The sequence below is a fragment of the Notamacropus eugenii genome, chromosome 6, assembly GCF_028372415.1.
Source record: "Notamacropus eugenii isolate mMacEug1 chromosome 6, mMacEug1.pri_v2, whole genome shotgun sequence".
Lineage (NCBI taxonomy): Eukaryota > Metazoa > Chordata > Mammalia > Diprotodontia > Macropodidae > Notamacropus > Notamacropus eugenii.
This window is the reverse complement of record NC_092877.1, coordinates 256,840,591-256,860,855: the sequence shown is the minus strand read 5'-3', so window position 1 is coordinate 256,860,855 and position 20,265 is coordinate 256,840,591. Positions and strand designations below refer to the sequence as shown.

Genomic DNA, 20,265 nt, shown 5'->3' with positions numbered 1-20,265 from the left:
GATATTTCTTGTATTGGTAGCTACTTTGCGAATTCAGGAATTTCTCAGTCAGGTGCCAACTGGCCAGAAGGAAGAGGATTTCCTTACCATCATACTAACTGGGGAAGATAATGATGACCTATGATGGTCGTCCTATAGTGTAATGACTAATGATAACAGTTCCCTGCCTAGAGTTGGTCAAATAGTGACAGTTTGACATGACTGAGAAGTGTCTCTTCAGAAGTCACACAAATAACCTTTATCTTCTAAGGGTGAAATACAATGAATATGACAGAGTACTCAGCATAGTTTGTTTTCTGTCTTTGATCAAGAGTACCGATGAATTCTTTGCATTTTATACAGTTTTGTGGGAGAGGATATAAACTTATGTCCTATGCCTGCTACTCACACATATTATACATTTGAGGATCTCTTCTAGAGGTAACCTTGCCAGCCACGTTTGGGACACCCTAGGTATGAACTATGTCCAGCTTCATTTGGAAATCTTTTTGTGTTAATCCAGGCAAGGGCAAAGAGCCAAAGCAAGAGAAGCTGACCCTTTGGGACCAAAATTCTAGGATGAGAACAAATCATGAGTGCCCAGGGTCCTTGTGGGTTTCTGAATTATAGGTTATACAACTACAACTCAAAGTAGGATGGAAGATTCGATGGGAGAGGAAAAAGATCCAATCATTGTACTGTTCACTTCCGTAGCATTTGTCTGCTTGAAGACTCTTGTTAGATTTACTTTGGTAACTCAGATTAGGGGCAAGGAGAAAATCACCTATCCCTGCAAATGCTTTTCCTTTAATTTCTCATTAACTCAGAAAAGCCCTATTTTCTCTTAATTATCTGGATAATTATCTAGTTCTTCATTTCATTTTACGTTGCTTACAACCTACCTGACTCCTTGCTGGATGTGTGAGCTTGGGTTTTTATTTGATCCTGAGCCTTTGCCAAAAACTTGAAATGAACCAGAACAGCTCATTTTTCAAGGTTTATGAAAGTTTAGTTAACATTTGTTTTCATTATTTTTCCCTTTTCATGGACTTTTGGACTGTTTCTGCCTTGGGATTGAGAATTAGAGGAACAGGAAGGAGGGGAAAAAGGGGGAAACTATGGAATCCTTCCAAAAGACTAGGAAAGAGGAGGTGTCCTTGTGAGATTTCAAGAGTCTTCATTATGAGTTATGAGTTGGATTCTTGTTATTAGCATTGTTAGTTAGATGCGTTGTTATGCGTAGTGTATAATAAGTTCAGAATAACTACGGACCCCCTCAATGTCTCTGCAGTCTAAGCTCCTGGAGTAGGAAATGAAGGGTGGAGGGCAGTGAAAGACAACTGGGGTGAAGGGGTGAGAGGAGAGAAATAATGATAATATATCCTTTCACAGTACTTAAGTTTTGTAAAGTACTTGCCTGATAACCACTCTATGGCACAGTCATATATTATCATCTCTATTTTGTAGATGAGGAAATTGAGGCTCATAGAAAGCAAAGCACTTGGAAAGACACAGCTTTTCAGTATTGCAAACAGTAGTAGAAAAATTCAACCCCAAATTCTCTTTCCCATACAGTCTCCTGTTTAGTTAGCCTTATATAAGGTTTCTTCTTCTGTTAATATTTCAGGTTTTACTCCTGTTAGAGACTGAGAATTGGGAAAATATATGGGCACTTATAAAAAAATCCAAAGAACATTTTTGAAATCAGGTGGAATGTATATTCCAGATGATCCTTGTATAAATATCTAGAGTAGAAGAGCTTATCTAAGCTCCAAACTTTTTGAAACTATCATAAGGTTGCTTGAGAATCTCACATAGATCTGGTCACCACTGAAAGAGCAGGAACAGCTGCTCAGGACTGTAAGAATAGGGACAGATCAGAAATGAATGATCTTGGTACATATAGAGTGCCCTGGGGAGGAGTGGGTGTGCTAGGAAAGCACCCTGGGTGACCACTGACCTGTTTTCCTTCCCTTCCCCAAAACATGTCTAGTGCAAATCTAGAAGTGTGGAGAATCAAGGAGAGTAGGAAAGGTCAAATAGCTCAGAAAAAGATAAAAGGAATAAAAGGAACCTTAGAGATCATCTAATCCACCTCCTCACTTTACAAGGCTTCAGAAGAGTCAAAGACTTGTCCAAGGTCACAAAGCCAATTGATACTAGAAGGTCAATTCTTACAAACCAAGTTTTTCTTTGATTGTGGACACAATTGAATTTCATGCTTTTTTAACAACTTTTTTGAAGACCCAATATTTTACTTCCTTTTCTATCTTTTTTTAAACATGAAGATCATTTAATAACTTCAAAAGAATAAGAATTCCTTCTGAAATATGCATTTTCCTTTGTGATACAGTAACAGAGTCAGGAGATAATATTTTTATGTCACTTATTTTGATATTCACCATTCTTTTATGACTTTCAGAACTGAATGTGACTGAAGGATTGGTTATTCTGATTAACTAGGTCTAATTAAGATAGCTTTAGGAATGGAAAGGTTGCAAAGGTTTATATCATTTATGGGGTCATGGCAGATCAAGCTAATCTAATGTTTAAGTCATATCCTGATTCTATGACTACAGCTATGAATACTAATTATTTCTGTTTCTCTGAAAAGAAACGTGCCTTAATTGCTTGAGTCAGGCTTTGGGATCAGCAAGGCTTTGGTGTAAGGCCCACATCTTCTTCCCCTTCAGATTGAGCCTATAGGTGGCAGCAACAGTTAGCTATTGAACTTGGGTGGTATGGGCCAAAAGTTCTCTTGAAATACTTGGAATAGTTTTAATATTCTTGGATACTTGAAAATGAAATTCTCTCTAGATAAAAAAAAAAAAAAGAAGATGGGATACTACAATTGAACTTTTACTGTTAAGTAATTTGTATACAGGTTAGAGTCAATGTTTTATATATTCATTAAAAATAAAGTGAACAGAGATACTTGATTTTCTTAGAGTTTAGGGGTTAGTGGATTTGCTGTGAAAGTCTAGAGAGAGAGAGAGAGAGAGAGGATGTGGTTCAATGTCTTTAAGATCTAATATTTGGACGCTACTAGACTGTTCTTCCTTAACTGTCTGAGTATTATGCAGAATGATTTGTGAACCCAGAGTATTCATGAAGGACCTGCATTAAAGGTGCTTATTGCCTTATACAGTGGTTGTACTCTGAATATGTTATTTGTAATTGGTGTTTTGCAGAGTAAATTGTATTTTCAGTGAACATGTGGCTCAGAAGGAACCCTGTAATGTATTCTTTCGTAAAGCAAATAGTCTTTTTTTTGTGCTCACCTTTTAAATGATCTATTTTATAAAATTTGAGCTTTTGCATACTGGTTTTCCTAAAATGGAGCATGTCTGTACTAGAAAATCTCTTCAGTGAATATAATATAGTCTGAGAAGCCAAAAGAAATATTACTTTTATAAGTGTGTCTATTGGTGGCAACTAAACAGGACTCCCTCCCTCCCCACCAACATGACCACTCTGAGTTGTTGGCCATCTTCATGATTGATGATGGTTGAGGTTTAGTCAATGGTTATCTATTGGAAAGACATCTGGCTACACTAGCCATGGTAGAAGGGTTTTAGTAAAGTGTTTTTACAAGAAAATGAAATGGGGTTATTATACCTGTTAGGCTGTTATCAACCTTCCTGCTTAGTTATCTTAAGCAATTGTATAGTTATTGAATGACACCTTAGGAGCATAGATCTAGAACTGGATGCACCTCAGAGGCTATTAGGTTAAAACTTTTCATTTTACAGATTAAGAAACTGAGGTCTAGGGGGAGTCTAGGGACTTGCTTAAGAACATAGAGCCAGTAATCATTGGAGAAATTATTTGAACCTAGGGGCTCTAACTCTGGAACCACTCTATTATGCTGTCTCTTCATTACCTTCTACCTATTCAGAATATTTTGGTGCAATAACACTTCTCTCTCTCAACTGGATCCTGTCAAAACAATATTTTGTCAATTCTGTGGATCCATGCAAATTTTCATTCTTTTTACCAGTGTAGATGGCAGCCCATCCATTCCCATCTCGTCCTGTGTGATTTTCTTCTATGTCTGTCCAAAAATCTTTCATGAGAGGAAGGATAGAGAAACTAAGAGGAGGTTTGGCTTCCTACATAGTTAACAGATATCAGTGTATTACTTAGGCTTTCTGCTTCACTTTCATTTTATGACCTGTTGTTCACTTGTTTCAGTTGTGGCTGACTTCATGACCCCATGTGAAGTTTTCATGGCGAAAATATTGGAGTAGTTTGCCATTTCCTTCTCTAACTCATTTTACAGATGAGGAAAATGAGGCAAACAGGGTTAAGTGACTCACCAAGGGTCATACAGTTAATGTTTGAGGCCAGATTTGAACTCAGGAAGATAAGTCTTCTGATTCCAGGCCCATCACTCTATCAATTATGCCAACTTACTTCTCCTCATTATATGAGTAGTTTACTGCTTTTTCTAGTTATATATATATATATATATACATATATATGTATTACTGATGTAATGTTTTATGACCACATGATAACCACTATTACTAGTCATGATGATATATCATTATATAGCACATTACTGATGGTGATCCTGTAAGTCATCACCATTGGTAATATACTACAGCTTACTTAACCCATCTCGTATCTTTCAATTGACCTTTGAATTGCTTGCCACCTTGATTCTTCTAGGGTCTTAATGTTTCATAATTAGCCATATAGCTTCATTGAGAGAATAATTATGCTAAAGACATGAACCTGGAGTAAGAAGCAATTCAACAAAAATGTTTTAAGCACCTATACTGTACAAAGCACATTGGAAAACACTGTGATTTCTCAGTGCAATCCAATGGGATCTCCTTCTATTCAACTCTGGGCCCAGATTACAGTCTATTTCCAGAGCGTGTTATAAAAATGATAAACCTAAACCTGTCACTCTCCTCTGCAGTAAACTCAACACTCCATCAAATATTATTTTGTCTTTATTTCATCCTTTTTAATATCTATTTTGCATGTTCAATTTAAAAATAAAACACACACATAGGAGTTGTGATCAAACCTTTCATTGAGAATAGTGTGTGATTAAAAAAGATGAGAGATCACTGTTTTATGCAGATAGAAGGAGTTGGTGGTTCAGTGACTCTGGGTCTAGAATCAGGAAGACCTGACTTTAAATCCATCCTCGTACATTTACTGTGTGACCCTGTTAACCTGTTTGCTCAGTTTCCTCAACTATAAAATTAAAATAATTATAGGATTGTAGGGAGAATCAAATGAGACTAATATTTACCAAAGTGCTCAGCACAGTGCCTGGCCCATAGTAGGTACTGTGCAAATGCTTATTCCCTTTCTCCTTTGCCCCCCACCATGGTAAGCTCCCCACCACCTTCCTCCTTATCCATCTGATTTGCTGCTACTTCATCTTTTCCAGGAGTATGCTGGTAAATGTTTAACAACAGGGTCTCTGGGGAAAAATGGGATGAAGGACATACTTTAAAGTTTAATTTACATTAATGATATTTTCCCCATCCCTTTCTTAAGTCTAGACAATCAACATTACAATAAATCAAGCCCTAATTTGTAATGTTTACTGATTTCTACAGTGTAAATAATCACATCGAAAATTTCACAATCAGCTCCTCCTCCAGTCCCTCAAGGGGCTTCTTTCAATATCTTGTACTGTGTTTATTTACATATGTGTGTCCATTTTTCACCCTTCCTTCTTTGAGATTATTTTTCATGTTGGGTTTTACATTCCCAAAACCTAGAAAAGTACCTTACACATTCAGGTTCAATGAGAATAAATTCTTATTCAATTCAATTGAATTGTTAAGAATTCTGTCTTTAGCTTATTGAAAACATTTTTTATTCATTTGCATACTTATACTTGCCCCAACATCCGACTATTAGTTAGCATTTATCATGTCTTTCTAACCTTTCCTCAGCAAATCTATCTCTAATTATTGAGTGAGATTTGGCCTGTCCTAGAATCTTATTAATTACTTGCTTAAAAACAATCAATAGAATTTGGTGCATGAGAAGAGGAATCAATTAAACCCTGGTATCCCTCCCAAAAGCAATGTCCATTACAGGGTCATATATAGGAAAAGGTTACCTGCTTTCACAATAAACTCTATGCACTGAGCACAAAAATGAATCAGAAGCATTTCAAGGCAATTATATGTTTTCTCTAATAAAAATAAAGTTAATTTGGATAACTCAACTGTTAAGTGGATTTTGACCCAACTTATCCAGTTTGTCTGACTATGCAATGAGAAGTAACTGTGATAACTCCAGACTCTTCCTTTCATTTTCTGCCTCTTGACCTACTCTGAGGATGAAAAACTACATCATCCTGAGGGGAAGAAAAGATAGTCAAATATTCTGTATCATCCAATACATCAAAACTGATTGCTAAGAATTGTGATGGGATGGAAGACTCCTAAACCTCCCACTATAAAGAGATGGGCCAATCTGTGAGTGGTAACTGTTTGAAAACAAAATCTTGGAGGAGCCAAGATGGCGGAGTGAAAGCAACGACTCACCTAAGCTCCTGGAAAAACTCCTCTGGATATCTCTGGGGGGAGAGTCTGACCAGACTTTGGAGGTGTAGAATCCAGTGGGTGACGGACTTTGACGGATTCGGAGCCCAGGCTGGACCGGAGGGTCCACGGGAGGGATCTGTTCCACGGGGGTAAGACCCCGGCGCACAGCGCAGCGCGGTCATCACGGCAGGGCGGAGGGGACCAGAGGAGCCCGAGAGTGGCGGGCGAGACCAGCGGAGCAGGAGATAAGCCAGGCCGAGCCGGTGAGAGCCGCTGAGTGCCAGACATCAGCGCAGCAGCCCTTGAAATCTTCAGCCTGAAGACGGACTTCGGTGGGTCACTACTTGAACTTCCAGGAACTGGGATGGCAGAGTGATCAGTAAGTGCTCTCTCCTCCCCCCTGATGACCGTGAGGGAACCATAAAATTCTTCCCCAGATTAATCCTGGATCAGCAGGAACAGCAGAAGGGGGCAGGTGGTCTCATAACACCAGAGGCTGGAAAAGTGGCAAAGGGGGATTCTTCCTACTGTGGTGGAGGCGATCTGGAGGGACAGACGACCCAGGGCAGAGAAAATTCGCACTGAGACCCAGGCAAGCCTCAGAGCCGGGAGACGAGCCCCAGGAGGGGCGGGAACACACGTTAGCTTCTAGGCGTGCCCCAGCCCTCCAGGGGAAAAGGGAAGACAATAGGGAAGCTGGGATCACCATCCCCTGACCTTGCCTTTGCCTCAAGTCAGCTGAGGAGATATCCTGAGACCAGACCACACCTCCCACACACCTAACAAGCTAACCCCAGGGTTGATCGGGGAAACAAAAAACAAAAGCCTGCTTTTAGCCCAGACACACATCAGCTCAACTTAAAGATCTGTACCTTCTGACTGAAAGAACCAAAAGCCACAACACTCAGCCAACATCATGAATCGGAAAAAGCAGACGAAAAGTGAAAAAACCATAGAATCTTTCTATGGGGATAAGGACCAAAACACAAACACCAAAGAGGTTAGAGCTGAGACTGTACTTCCATCTGAAACCTCAGATGGGACTATGAACTTCTCGCAAGCACAACTAGATTACCTGGAACGTCTGAAGAAGGATATAAAAGAAAAACTGGCCAATGATTTTAAAACTATAAAAAAAGAATTCACTGATGAGAACATCACCCTGAAAAAGAAAATTGAAGAAATGGAAAAGGAAGTTCAAAAATTAACTGGAGAGAATAATTCCCTAAAAGGAAGAGCTAATCAAATGGAAAAGGAAACCCAAAACCTAATTGGGAAAATTGATCAGATGGAAAAGGAAACCCAAAACCTAACTGGGAAAATTGGTCGAATGGAAAAAGAAGTACAAAAATTAAATGGAGAAAACAAAATCTTGCCATTCATAAGCTTTATCATTTGCCCTGCCACTTGATTGAATAGACCTCTAAGCATTGCCCTCTGATCTGCCAATGCACCCTGAGGACCATTAGTCTTTTCTAGACTCCTTTAAGCTGAACCCTCCTATTCATGCTTTCAGTGTGTGAAGTCCTTGAGAGAAGGGACTGTCTTACTTTTATATGTGTATCCCTAGTGGGTAACAGTGATTGCCATGTGGTAAATGTTTGACAAATGCCTTTTCATTCATTCATTCACACCCCACAATTTTTTATCCAGTAGCTCTTATGTCCCAACCATTCTATATCTTGATTTACCAATCAGATTGTAGAAATTGAAAGAAAGTGTTGGTTTTTGTTGGAATTCCCTGAAGTGTTACCTGACTTGGGGAAACTGTTATGGTTGACTCTGGGAAAAGTCTCCTCCCCTCTTTTGGTATCTGCCTGTTGAGAAGCCGATGGCTTCTGTGGCTAGAAACATTAGACAAGTTTAAAAAAGGGTGTGGAAGTAAAGAATGGATTCTTAGAAATTGACCTGCAAAGTAAACATTTTGTATGATGACATCATCCTCAAGCTGTGTGTATTACTGGGCAAAGGTTATCAGATACATCAAGACAGTGTGTTGGAAAACAATCTATCACTTCACTGTCAAAGACACTGGTCTGAGAGGAACACAACACAAGGCTAAGGTGGAGGAATTAAAGAAACTGCTTCCAACAGATGGGCATTTTTCTACAGAGAACTTCCTGGGTGTCACAGCACTAGAAAATGTAGTGCCTTGAAGTCATAGATCTTCCCATTGATCATTTTATTTATCATATTTATTTATATTAGGATAAATTATAATACTTCATTGAAAAATAGAATATCCCTTTTCTACTATTTCACTTTACCTGGTATGGCTCAAGCTGGATCCCATATACCTTTTGATGTTCAGTCATTTTTCAGTTTTGTCTGACTCTGTATGACACCATTTGGGGTTTTCTTGGCAACGATTTTGGAGTGCTTTGCCATTTCCTTCTTGGATCATTTTACAGATAAGGAAACTGAGGCAAACAGGATGAAGTGACTTGCCCAAGGTCACATACCTAGTAAATGTCTGAGGCTAGATTTGAACTCAACAATATGAACTTTCTTGACTCCAGGCCTGAAGCTCTCTATCTACTGCACCACCTACCTGCCTTGTGTGCCTGCCCCACTAGGGCTGAACATAAAGGTGGATTTTTTTTAGATGCAATTGTGATTTCTGAGATATAAGGAACTTGCAAGGAGGAAATTGATGCACTCAACAAAGGAAACCAGCATCTGCTCTGTAATCTAGAGTGTGAGAGTTGCCTGAGAAACAAGAAGTCTTTCCCAGGGTTAGAGATGTTCTGCGTCAGAGATATGACTTGAATACATGTCTTCCTAACTCCAAAGACTACTCTCTAATCTTCTATGTTACCTCTTAACATATTATTAAGGTCCAATAAATAATGATAAATATGCTTCATTTTCTACTTTATGGAGGTTATTTCCCTGTTCCCAGAGAGCTCATTATGGTTTTTTTTTGTTTGTTTTTTTTTGTTTTTTCATCTTCCTGGTATATAGGAAGGAGGCATCATGGCACATTAGATGGATCTGTTCTAAGACTGCCAGGCCTTGCCACTCTCCCTGAATGTGCACTTTCCATTGTGCGTTGTGTTTACTATTTAGAGAGTGAATTCCTTGAGAGTGCGAACCGTCTCACTGATCTATTTGTAGCCCCAATAGATAGCACAGTGCTTGGCACACAGTGAATGTTAGTTACAGAGTTAGGAAAACCTGAGTTCAAATCTTATACCCTAACACTTTCTAAATCTTTAATCATGAGCAAGTCTCTGTGCCTTAGTTCCATTATTAGGAGATAATTGTATACCTCTGGTATCTACCTTGCATGGTTGTTTCATGGCTCAAATGCCAAATGCCTTGTAAGCTTTAAAATATTTTATAAATATAAGTCATTATTAAGATTAATTTTTCTTATAATGCTGGGATCTTTAACCAGGAGTCTGTGAAATGTTTTTTCCCATTAATTTTGATAACTATATTTTGATCCTTTGTAATCCTTTGTACAATATCATGTTTTATGCATTTAAAAGCATCATTCTCACAGAACGAGCCCATAGGCCTTGCCATGCTGCCAAAGGGAATCATGACATAAAAAAGGTTAAGGATGTGTGTTAGTATTATAGGATTTAGACCTGGAAGGGACATTGGGGCCCATTTACTCCAATGCCCCTCATTTTAGAGATGATGGGATAAAGTCTAGAGACTCGGACTTATTTAAGACAGTATAAGAGCCAGGATACAGATCCAGGTCTAAACCTAAAGCATTCTTGATATCCAACTTGATGCCAACATCTTGGCATTGTGTAGTTTCTAGATATTGTCTACATGCAGCCAACAAAATGGATATAAGTAGCACAAACAAAATTGGTCAGGATGGGTGTCCATACCTATAGTCTTACCATCCCAGTAGAGGCTGCATCATAATGAGAATGCATTGCATTAGAATGGAAAGCTTATTTCATTCTTTGTTTCTCCACATCCTGGAGTGGTGTCTGGCACATAGTAGGTACTTAATAAATACTTGTTAATTGATCAACTGCTCACTAAGAATTACTGGGGCCAAATGAACTTTCACTACAGGAAGGGCTGTCATTTTGCCAAAGTTAGCTATAGGTTCAGTTTGTCTAAATAGAAGTTCTTGGCTTTAAGAGTACCACACCATCTTTGGCTTATTTTTGTTTTTTGCTTATTTTTATTCGATTTAAATCCCCAATACTCTTCAGGGATTTCCTTATTTCCTCCTTACTCATTAGTTTCATGGCACCCAAGACTGTTATTCTGTCTGCCAGCCACCACTGCTTCCTCTTTTCTTCTCTCTAATTTGCAGCAACTCAACTTTCACCACAAGAAAGAACGCTCCCATGTTTCCTCTCCCCTTGAGTTTCTCCATGGCATTACAGGACTCCAGCTGCACACTTGAATAGCTGAAAGTATTCCTTTGAAGTAGAGCTTTGAACAAGAGATAAGGAAGAGTAATCTAAATGGGGCCTAGACTGATAGCCAACAGGGCCATCTTGCTACTTAAGCTAATGCAGATTGTTTGCCATCTGGTATCATGCAAACAGGAGAAAACCCAGATTCTCTCTTTCATTCTCAATCTCTTCCTCTTCTACTTTTTCTCCCTAGCTATTTAATTCAAACACTTTTCTGTTACTCTCTGGCTATATCGATGGGAGACAACTATATACAAGTATAGCGCATAGTGTGTTATCTGACCTACAGCTTTGCCTTCCATTTTGATGGTCAGATTGATCTGAAATGAAGCAGAGGCAGAGAGTGGATGCATGGACCTGTTTTTTCTGATCAAGTAATTTCTATCAAGAATTCCTAAGCATGGACTTTAGTTTGAAAACAAAACAAAAACTCTGGATTTTAAACATTAGAAAGATGTTCCTGAGTAGGAAGGAGAAAGAATGGAAAAGGAAGATATTATAAGCTCCATGAAGGAGGAGGAGAAAGAAGAGGGAGAAGATATAGAAAACAGCTAAGCATTTGGTTCAGAACAAATATGGGAAGAGCCTGAGGTCTAGTCAGATTCATGCTGGAGAAAGCCTAGCAAAGCAGTGGGTACATTTGGTAGTGTGGAAAAAGGACTGGATTTGGGGTCAGAAGATTGGATTTAAATCCTGGTTCTGTCATTATTGCACATAGAATCTTGGGCAAGTTTTCTCATGAGTAAAATAAGAAGGTCAAGCAGGCATTCTTTAACCTTTATTTAACATGGACGCTTTGGGCATTCTGTTGAAGCTTTTCTCAGAATAAGATTTTTAAATGCATAAAATAATCTGTATATATACATATATATGTAGGTGTGTGTGCGTATATGTGTGTGTGTTTATAAAGGAAGCAAATTATATTGCAATCTGGTTATCAAAAACATAACAAAACAAAACATAATTCCATAAGCCCCTGGTTAAAAATTCCTGAACTAGATTATCTTGAAAGTCTCTTCCAGCTCTAAATCCTATGTTTTCCCTATCATCCTTAGTGCCTCAGCTTAGCCACCTAACAAGGGTTACACTGAACTGTTAGAATTGGGCAGGCCCAAAAGCCACAGGAAGGAAGGCTTAGGACTCCAACCCAAAGGTATAACCATTTCCTCCTTTAGTTTTTCAGGTTGTACACTTGAGAACAGTGAAATGAATCGTCTGGAAAAGCCCATGCTTTGTTCGGATGTTTGTTCAAACGTTTTGCTAGACCCTTCTTCTTCTCCTGCCTGAAACCCATACCCATGACTGCCCTGCTCCCTGGAACTTGGATGTGAGCTAATTGATCTGCTAGATTTCACTCTCCATTTTACATCCTTTGCCTCCCTCCCATAAATCTAGGCTGGCTCAGCCCTTGTATGGCACTTCACGGTCTGCTTTGTCCAAAAGCAACGGCAGGGCTTTTGAGAGATTGCTTTCTTCCCCGGCTGGCTGGGGCACGGCCTGCATAGGTTACCCAGCTTCCTGCTCCTGCAGTGAGGGTGCAGCGCGTTCCTGCAGTCAGACAATGTACTGTCATGCGGATTACACTGATTAGCTTTAAGTCAGCTCGGTAACTGGAGCCCTTTCAATGGTCTCTCCGGAATCTGTCAGGTTGACTGTTCAAACACTGGTTTTTGGGATCCCCTCCAGCATTCCTTAATGTAATCCAGGCATGTTATTGCAGGTTTTATTTGAGAAGGGGCTACTTACTTGTCACTTAGAATATTTTCAGTTTTAAGTCAAAACCTCCTCAACCAAACACACACACACACATGCACACACACACATACACACACACACACACACACACACAAGTCTAGTGGGGAGAGGAATAGTGAGGAGATAGGAAATGAAGTAAAGTCAAATTCAACTGCCAAATATATGCAAATCCCATGTGTGCTCTGAAGAATGAATTCTGGTTTTTAATATGGAAACTGTTCTGGTATGGAAGTGAGAGAGAAGTTTTACATTTCTTAGTAAAGCATAAATCTCAAGGAAATCCACCATAGTGCAGTTTATGCAAGTAGCCTAAGAAGGAATGGCTACCCAGATGTGAAGGAAGTCTCTCATGTGAGTTCATCAGGGAGAGAGACTATTGGAGCCCTTTCTTGGCAGTTTGGTGTAGTGGGGCCTGAAGTAACAAGACTTGGGCTTGAATTCTGGACCTGCTATTTACTTCCTGTCACACCTTGGGCAAATTACTTAAACTCTCAGGGCTTCATCCGAAAAATGGGGGAAGGGATTAATCACTAAGGCCTTTTACAGATCTAAATTCTCTGTCCTTCAGGTTCATGAGAGTGTAGTAGTCATTACAGACACCACCAGGATAGGACTGACTGCCAGACAAGCTAGGCAAATTCCCAAGATGTCAGTAGCATCTTATTATTTCTATATAATGAAGCTTATTCCACACCCCAATAGGCCAATGGCCAGTTGCCCTCTCTGGTGGGTATATCCTAGTGATTCATGCCATCAAAGATACAAGATTTGGAAGTTACCTATCTGGCTTATTTAAAGAGCAAAATACATAAATACTACTATTAGAATAAAAGTTACATGAGGCAAGGATGGTCTCACTTTTGCATTTGTATTACCAGAGCTTGGATCGATATCTGGCGTATGGTTAGTACTTAATAAAATTTAATTTAATTTAATTTAATTTTATTTTATTCATTCATTCACGTGGACATTCAAATCTATACAAAATGTGAATTGTTACTGTTATCTTCTATCTCCCCAACAAAACCACCTCTGTGGTCTGAGTGGGTACTTTTCTGTAGATTCCAACCAGGGACCTCCTTCACAGCTGCCAGACAACTTTTCTCCTATTCCTCATCCACTTATCCCCAGTTCAACTCTAAATACTGTGATTATTGCCTAGACTATATTGACAGAACAAAGGATTGGTGTGCTGACATAGTCTTGGGAAGGCCTTTTAAAGGGTATAATGACTCTGTCTCTGTACTTTAAATAAATCTTGTATCCCAGCAAAGCATGGGCTCAGATCTTACACTGTCTGCTTGCCCATTTTTGTCTAGTACATAAGACATGGTAGAGTCAGAGCATTCAGAACCTTAAGGGTTTAACACCTCTTATTATTAAATGGAGTGCAGCGTGTCAATAAGTGCCTTCATTTATGGTGATGACAGTGATAATAGTAATTGACTTCCCAGCTCTCCCTTCTGCCTTTGGGGGTACACAACAGCATGCCCTCTAAAACTAGACAGCGAGAGAATATATATATCTCCTTTTCTCTCTCTGTCTCTCATCTCTGTCCTCTTTCACACACACACGCACACACACACACATGAGTTCCCCTAAAAGGGAAGCGGAGAAGTTGCTCTTTTGCTATCTTAGTATCTTGTTGACTGTTTAGTTCCATGCTTTGCTTTAGGATTTCAAATCATGAGCTGTACGGATTAGAAGTTCAATTTTAAACAAATCACTGGGCCTCCTAGAACAGAAGTCAGCTGTGGCATTTAGGTTGGCCCCCAAAGACCAGGACCCCCAAAGATAAGCCTAAATCCAATTTGGCCATGAATGCATTAAACATTTAATTGAAAGAGAAGAATAATTAGCCCCATTGTAGGGTTATGTTTCTTTAGTCTGTAGATAACCATTATACATATATATGTGTGTGTGTGTGTGTGTGTGTGTGTGTGTGTGTGTGTGTGTGTGTGTGAATATATGACAATAATAATAACTAGGAGTTATATAGTACCATGTGGGTTACAAAGCACTTTAAAACTCTTGTATCATTGTGCCCTGACAGCTACCCTGGGAGGGAGGTAATATTACTGTCCTCATTATATAGATGAAGAAATTGGGGCAGACAGAAGTCAAGTGACTTGTCTAGGGTCACATAGCTACCCAGTATATTCAGCTTTGGTTGTCTTTAAAAATGAAGGACAAGCAGCATCTTTGACTTTATATTTGAAATTTGACCATCAAACCATGCCTCAGAAACTGACTAGCTTTGTGTCCCTGGGCAAGTCATTCAACCATTCCAAGCCTCAGTTTCCTCATCTATGAAATGACAGGGTTGGACTCAACGACATTCTAACGTCATCCTGTATCTAAACAGATGATCTTGTAACCCTATGGTCAGATCCAACTGGTAAGCAAATCTTACCTTTACTTTGTGCTATACAAACATGGCCTGAGATAAGTTAAAAAAGATATAGTTAAAGATATAGTTAAAAAAGTATTTCATGAAATACTTGAAAATGATCAGTTAATCCACAAGACCATGGGAAAAATGGAGAAAGATGAGAATATAAGAAGCCTATATCTCCACATCTCAGGGATATTGGGTCCAATTTGCTTTTTCCTCCTTCTAAAATTTCTTCTTCTATCCAGGCTGCTTTCAGCAAGCCCCAAGATAAACACTGGCCCATTTGTTTTGTTCCTTTTTTTTGGTTATTTTCATTTCCCATGTGTTCAGTGTTCCAGAAAATGCACTTTACAAATAAATAAAAATAAATATCCCTTCCCTCTGCACCAACTGTGGGCCTCCCTGTTGATTTGTTCCTTTTCAATGCCCTCTTTGCCAGGTTTTCCTCAGTTGTTGGGCAGCCCCTTGGTGCTGCCACTACAATCATCCCCCTCCCTCTTTACCAATTAATTTTAACTAGAAATTGGATAGTGGGGGAGAGATTCTGACCTATTTGAACATAAACAATATTGGCGAATTGTTCTTGCCTGGAGTTTGCTCATATTTTTCACTTTTTTCATTCTTTATTTTTGAAACCAAAGGGTTTTTTTTCCCCCTTTTTTGGGGGGGTGGAGCTAAGAAAAAGTTAAGGTTAAAAGATCCCAGAATGGGCTGTTGTGAGCATGGATACACACACACAAGCGCACACACATACACATGCTCATTGACACAAAGCAGCAAATTAAAAAAAAAAGAAATACATCATCCCTTGCCTGGTTTAGCAGTCCAGTCAGAATCCCAGATGAGGAAGTGCTGTTTTGTCCCCAACTAAGGCCTTGTTTTCTTGTTCATTGTCTTTCAGGGTAAAATCTGGTGAAAATTCACCTGTCTGATGCAAAGTTAAACTGCTGACTTGAATATGGCTGTATGGGAACTTGGGTTTATTAATGAATACAACATACCCTCTTTGATTCGAAAGCTTTCACCCGGCTGAAAAGATTCAAAAGGCATCGCTTCCTGCACCAGCGGCATTCCTTTATCCATCTCAGTGGTTCACCCCTACCCAGCTGCTATATCTCATTAACAACCATTTGACCACTGCAGCCGACTTGGGAGTGTTGACAGTTGAAAAGACCAGGCAGGCGCGGGCAGGCCATCAGCGATGGCAACAGGAAACTGCCCTGAAGACAACACAGGGAAATCAGCAGCTGCAGAAGCCAAAGTCAAAGTGGACATGAAGAGTCTTCTAGATCCCAGATGTGTCTGAGGTTATCAGTGCATATGTATGTATCTGCATTTGCACATCTGCTTATTATATTTGTGGATCTGAGGAGATATACCTGTCACTTAGGCGCTGGGCTCACTTACAAAGGTTCCTCATTATAACCTTTGGTATGCTATTAACTTTTTTTTTGTTAAGTTTGACTTAGAAAAACTTCATATAAATATAGGAACGTTCTAGGATTTTGTCCTTTGTCTCAATATATCATGTTAGAAAGCAAAGGAAAAATGATGACATATTCTATTATACTCCTAAAGATTATTAGAATAAGCTTAAAACATTAAAATGAAAGCAAATTTATCACATCTTATCATAAATTAATATTGGCTTGTATGATTATAAGGTTCTATCTTATAAGGTGTTCTACCACTTATTTTGCTATCAATTTCCTTCCTATTCAATGTAATTCTCAGGATGGCAAGTTGACTCCAGGTATGGGTTTTTTTTTCTTTAAACATAGTCCATTAGTACTGCTTTCATCACCAACATCCTCCTCAAAATAACCTTTATTACTGGCCACCTTCTTGATAGTGCCTTAAAAGTACATTATTGTCATTGAGATACAGAAACAATCCCACCAATAAATGACACCACCATACATTTTAGAGAACACCTGTCTTCTGAAACCCTCACAGAGGAACTACTAATTAGGCTGTCTCATGCAACTTTTTAAATAACTCTTTTCAGATCTTGCCTTGTGGTTCACATTCAAACCTATAAAAGCATTTTCACAAGGTAAATGGGAAACAGTTCAAAACCATAGTCTTTCATCCATAAAACTATAAAGAAAATGATCCCTTTAAAAACAGGAAAAAAAGGTCACTGTAATTGGGGAAGTGACAAGGCCAAATTTTAAAAGACATATTTAGCAGATAACAAATTGAGTTAGCTGACTATGCAATTCAAAGAGTTATACATTAATCCCCTATCATCACTGAAATGGACAACTCTAGGCTCCATTTCCCTGAAGAAGTGATATTCCTCTTTTTATTTTTTTAGTACATAATTTCAGTACATAGATAAGTAAGTACTTATTTTTTCAATATTTTTTCATTATTTTTTTCATTTTATTCATTCATTCATTTGTTCATTTATTTATTTGTGATCTCTCCCCCACTACCCAATTTCTAGCTAAAATTAATTGGTGAAGGAGTAGGGGGACTATTGTAGTGGCAGCACCAAGGGACTGCCCAACAACTTAGGAAAACCTGGCAAAGAGGGCATTGAAAAACAGCAAACCAACAGGGAAGCCTGCAGTTGGTGTACAGGGAAGGGATATTTATTTTTAAAGAGCATTTTCTGGATTATTATGTATTACTATTTATTTTATTTTTATTTTATTCATTTCTCATTATTATTTCAGTACATAGATATTTGTGCTTACAAAACGTGCAATACAAACAGGGTGCCAATATAACAACAACAACAAAAATAATTTGCATTTATTTAAGATTTACTGAATACTTTTTTCTGCCTGTCATTACAAGATTATTGATCAAGAGATTTTTAAAAGGCATGCAAATTTAGTGAAAAAGCTTGCTTCTTTTCATTCATCTAAATTTTCCCTGCCAAGAATGTTTCCTATGTAAAGAGGGGAGGGAGAGAGGTATACCCACCGCTTCTTTCATCTACTTCTTTTTTTATAGTGATCAATCTAATGTTTTTGCTATTATGGTCATTATAAATTTCTTGAAAACAAGGAGTCTTTAATTTTTGCCTTGGCATCCCCAGTGTTTCACCTATAGTTGGTATTTAATATCTGTTTGTTGATTGATATATTTGTGTTTTTGAGAGGAGATAAGGATTAGCCAACAATGTCTTGGAATTATCCTCCTGCTTGTGTGGCAATGCCCCCCAAACCTCTGCTAAGCCATTCTTGAGTCATTAAGACACAAGTCCTGTGTTTCAGATCCATTCTGGCAATGTGGAATTAGTATTGGCTCTATTGGGCTTCAGATCTGCCTTTTATGTTACTACTTGCTGTAAACTTGTACAAATCACTTGGTGCTTCAATTTCCTCATCTATAAAATGATATCTCTTCTAGATTTATGATTCAATGATTTAGCCATATTTGTATAGTGTTAGGTTCAGTTAGAATCAATCACTGGAGGAAGGATATTTCAGAAAATTTCCTCTCCTTCACTCCCACTTAAAAGATGACTGGTGTCCAGATCTGGAAACTTCAGGTGAATCTAAGTCTCTATCAAAAGAGCCTATTTCCATGACCTGGCCAATAGCCCAAACTAACGCTTCTATACTGAATTTTATTGGACAGAGACTCTGCATAACAGATGCATTCACAAAGTCCCTGTTACTTTAGCAGTCATTCTCATTAACAACATGCTGTCCTTAAGGTAAGATTTTTATGTACAGTCCCTATACTTGAAAACCTGTACAGTATTCAGTGTTCTAAATAAAATTTGCCATGGCTTTTAGAATGTCATGCTGTTGATATTGGACATTTTATAAATAGTGTTATTATTAGCTGTGGGTACTTGGGTGGTAGGGAAAATAAACAATAGGGCCCCAGTCATCTCAGAGTGTAGATAAACTGTGAAGTGCAGTAGGTTGCTCTGTGAACTACACATCTTTTCAAAGTAGTAAGGTAAATCTTTGCGACTTTATGAATTTATTTCTCAACTATCTTTCATCAGCTTAGCTTAATTTAATTATGACCATTTACAAAAGAATCCATAGTACCTTACCTTAGCAACTGAAGACCTATCATTTATAGAGTCTACCTGTGAGACCTCTAGCATCCTTCCATTCTTCCCTATGTCTAAGATGTGCTCTTTTCTTTCCCTCCCTCCAATCTATTGAAATTTTATTTAATCCTTCAAGTCCCATTTCAGTATGAAGTCATTTCTGAACCAGATGACATACTACACTTGTTCTGTCACTGGGTTAGGTAAATCCTAAACCAAAGGCATTGGACTAGACGACTAACGATGAAATTCCTTTTCCCAATGTAGAATGACCTCTCTGCTCTCTGAGTTTTAGTCTCAGAGGGTTGCTTGGAGCAATGGGAGATTGTATGCCTTGCCTAGAGTCAGTCAGCCGTTATGTATCACCCATGGGACTTTAACCCAGGTTTTCCTAAATCTGAGACCAGTTCTCTATCCTTATGCCAATTTGCCTTTCCACATGTACTTAGAGTGTATTATTTTGTATCATAGTTACTTGGATATATTTCATATTTCCCAACCACTTACAACTTATAGTTCTAGTGTGCATGAGAACAATTGCTATGCATCTAAACCTTGTATCTCCCCTGGCACCTAAAATAGTGTTCTGCACATAATAAGTGTCTGATAAATGTTTTGTTAAATTAAATTGATTATAATTTAATGAATGTTTGTGGAAGCAAATAAAAAAACAAAGAGGACCACAGTTACTTTAAATGCATCTCTGATAGAGACCAATGACTGACAAATAATACTGAAAAGATTAAAACACCTTTTATTGCCTATCATCTCATTTGATATTCAAGTGATCCTTGTCAGGTAAATACTATGAGTACTGTTATCCCCCTTTTGCAAATAAGGAAACTGAAGTTCAAAGATATTAAGTGTCTTGCTGATACACATACAGCTAACTCAGTATTAGTGATAGGATCTGAACCTTGATTCCAAGTCCAGAGCTCTTTTCACTTCCCACTTCTCCTTCCAAAGAGGTAAGAAGGAAAGAGACCTAAAAGCAATGCACAGTTTTCAAAACTACCACAATCTGGAGCACTTGAAATGTAGATGAGGCTTTCATACTCAGCATACAAACAAAGAGCATTCTTCTTTGTAAAGAACTAATAAGGAGACAACTACTCAACAACCTGACGCAGTAGATAGAGTGCTGGCGTCAAAGTTCAAGGCTTATCCTCTGCCACTTCCTGGCTG

The 20,265-nt window shown here is 38.5% G+C and overlaps 1 long non-coding RNA gene across 2 annotated transcripts in view; it reads left to right on the top strand.

The window, feature by feature from the left end:
- Positions 1-19,852, top strand: part of LOC140512810 (uncharacterized) — a 203,129-nt gene extending 183,277 nt beyond the window's left edge. For both annotated transcript variants that reach the window (XR_011969925.1, XR_011969927.1), the window contains one exon: positions 15,955-19,852. This is a non-coding gene — a long non-coding RNA (uncharacterized lncRNA). The remainder of the gene's footprint in view (positions 1-15,954) is intronic.
- The last annotated feature ends 413 nt before the right edge of the window (positions 19,853-20,265 follow it).